The sequence below is a fragment of the Arachis duranensis genome, chromosome 2 (assembly GCF_000817695.3).
Source record: "Arachis duranensis cultivar V14167 chromosome 2, aradu.V14167.gnm2.J7QH, whole genome shotgun sequence".
Classification (NCBI taxonomy): domain Eukaryota; kingdom Viridiplantae; phylum Streptophyta; class Magnoliopsida; order Fabales; family Fabaceae; genus Arachis; species Arachis duranensis.
This window is the reverse complement of record NC_029773.3, coordinates 27,824,980-27,828,585: the sequence shown is the minus strand read 5'-3', so window position 1 is coordinate 27,828,585 and position 3,606 is coordinate 27,824,980.

Below are 3,606 nucleotides of genomic sequence, written 5' to 3'. Positions count from 1 at the left end.
TTAAACTGAATTTAATTTCTATTTGCTTCTTCAAGCAATTCTGCTTTCTGTTTAAGATTTGTTGCAAGTTACTCTTCTGCTTGATTGCTCCTTACATTCTCTTGTTGAATTTTAATTCCCAGCATCCAAGTCCTTTTACTTTTCATGCAATTTAATTATTCTGCAATTATTCTAAGTGCTGCTTATTGCTTTCCTTTAAATTTCCTGCACCCAATCCCCTTTACATTTCCTGCAATTTAAATTTCTTGTCATTTAAGTTTCTGCAATTTACAGTGCTTGTTCTTTAAGCTCCTGCCTATTTACATTCTGTCATTTACACTTCTTGTCAATTTACTTTCTGTTGGCTACAATTTCACTCAATTTCACTTCAATGCTAGCTTGACTAAACTAATCACCCACTAAAGTTGCTTGATCCATCAATCCCTGTGGGATCGACCTCACTCTTGTGAGTTATTATTACTTGATGCGACCCGGTACACTTGCCGGTTGGATTTGTGTGTTGGAAAATTTGTTTTCCACAAAAACACCATCATGCAACACATTTGTTAAGTGAGAAATTCAGAAACATGAGTGAGGAGAAGAAAACAATTGTTAGGGATTTGGGATTTGGTGGCCTGATGCACATCCCGCCGCTAAGGGTGCATCACCAAACTGTCAGATAGATTCTAAGGATATTGACACTGATTAATGTAAATGTTATATAGTCTTGTAACAAATTGAACACATGCTGTAAAAATTTTTCAATTATAATCCAGTTTATTGTAAAATTTCTTTCAATAATTAAACTCTCTCTGCTGTATTCAAAATGTATGAATTACAGGTACTATAATATGAAGGAAAACATCAAACCAAATATACACCCATAACCTGCCATTTTTTATTTTTTTACACCTAAAGAAAGTTGAATATACACCCAAAAATCTATTCCCTTGATGCTTTATCCCTAAAATCCTGAACCCTAAACACTTAAAACCTAAACCCTAACCCCTAACTCGTAAACCCTGAAACCTAAACCGTAAACCCTAAAACCCTAAACCCTAATACCTAAAACCCTTAAACCGTTGTAAAAAAAATAGTATTTTATAACACAAAAACAAGATTCTGAAGTATATATATGTATATATATGTAAAATGTGAAATACAAAAAAATTCAGAAATACACCCAAAAGAACACTGCTTTTACACCAAAAAGAATGCATGCTCTTGCTCCTTTGTGTGCTTCTCATCCCTGTCCAGAAGTGGTGATCCAGATAGATTGGAACCCATATATGACGGTCTTCATAGAGATCTGCAGAATACACCCAAACACAGACTATAAATACACCAAAAAAAATTAAATTTACACCTCTGCTGCAGATTTTAAACAAAAATTACCTGAAAGCCACTTGTTGTCCACAAGACCAAAATTCAGCAGAAAATCATTTCAATTCCTATCAAATGAGTCTTTAAGCACACCCACGCTTCTCACACTTCTCTCGTAATGTAATTCCTCACATCCTTTTCAATAAAATTTAACTCGTGATGACCCCCGACAGCCGCAACAAATGATTGGTAAGTTTTGCTTAGTCTAATACCAGCCTCCTCGTTATTCTCTAATACATGCTTAGTTCCCTGTGCTGTTTGAGATATTTTAGATTTCTATTTTCCCTCTCTGCTACATGTAATCAATTGGTTCTTAATCTCGTTTCCCTTCCTATTTGTGCTCCGAACTCTTGTAGAAAACCCTGCAACCTTGGCGTAGTTCCTGTAAACTTTTCCAACATCTTCAAGGGTGGTAAAGGTCATTCCAACCTTGGGAACAAACTGGTCATTAACAACAGAGAGAGGCTGCAGAATACACCATGTCAAAAACTAAAAATACACCCAATCATGTCTGATATAATACACCCGAACCGCAACAACTCAACTAAAATGACAATAAAAGCCATAAACTGTAAATACACAGGATGCAGAATACACCATGTCAAAAACTAGAAATACACCCAATCGTGTCTGATATAATACACCCGAACCACAACAACTCAGTTAAAATAACAGAAAAACCAGTAAACTGTAAATACACCCACACTTTCCTCAAAAATACACCCAAAAAAGCTCTGATCTACACCTGATCGTCTACTATAAATTCCAGAAAATTAATCAAAACTAATACATTACATTCGATCCACAGATTTATCTTCATGCGTTAGTTTGACAGTCAATGTTCACGAATTATTCACCTACACAATGCTATACAAATTACTGCAACAAAATTCATAGTAATCCTATGTAAATCAAACCTCAGGAACTTCGTTAGATTCAAATTCATAATCCACTTCGCTTGGATTCAGCTGACAATCTGAGGTTGAATCATCCATTATCTTCAAAACGATTTCAAACTTTGATTTCAGAAAACAAAAAATCAAATAGAAAACGAAGCTGGAGTTACAGAGAGAGGAACTAACGTAAATGACGAAGAAGAAACGAGTGAGAAAGGAGGGGAAAAGAACGATCGAAGAAACCAGGAAAAGCTTCACGAGAAGAAGAACGAGCAAATCGGCAAATAAGGAAAACGAAGAAGGAAACAAATCTTTTAAATTTGGTAGTTATATATAGTGCATGTATACGACGTAACCATTGGAGCGCGTTTTAGGTTTTAAGGTGTTAAGTAACTTGTAAAGCATACAAGTCGTTAGCGCTTGTATGCAGAGCTTTTCTGATTTTTTTTTATATGAATTTGGATCTGGATTTAAATACTGATTTGAGATCGGTTAAATAGTTTGGATTAAAAAAATTAAAATATAAAATTGATCTAATTTAGTTTGCACATTTATTTACTTAATATTGGTTTTTTTTTAAATGATCTGATTTTGATTGGATTTAAAATCTTGCACATCCTTATCCGTTTCTATATCTTAAAATCCTTGTCTCTGCCAACGATAATAATAAAAAATGTTATTTTTATATTAAAATTATCTGCTAAGATCAGCTACTAATGTATTTATGTATAACTATATGTGTAGTTTAATTTATTTTTAATATGTATTTATATTTTAACATATATTTTATACTTGTGGCTGATTTTGGTGGATAATAATAAGACGTATTTTAACTTTACTAAAAGGAAAAAGGCAAAAATAAATAAAGTAAGAAAAAGAAATATAAAGATGGTGTATATAAGCATATTTATATATAGTATGAAAGAGAACAAATCCTAGTTACATTTGCGGCATAGTACATGAGAATTTCTTATTCAAGTTTCAAACCATGACAAATGCAAGTAGATAGCTTCTTCGATTGTATATGGAAGCAGCTAGCTCGCCTCAAACGATTCGATCATTCACTGTATATTACTATTACTATTTAGCACGCCAATAAACGCGAAAACATGTTGCTTCAACAAAGAACAAACACGCTTATTTTGTTATTACAAATAAAATAGTAAGCTCAACTTTCACGAGGCCAACAAATACTTTTTATTACATGGAATGTTCAATCCCAAATTATATATGATGAGAAAATCAATTACTAATTACCGATTAATTATTTATATAAAAATGTATATTAAATTGCAAACGATCATATATTTATATATGCAATAAAATTTTATAAATAATATAATCAAAT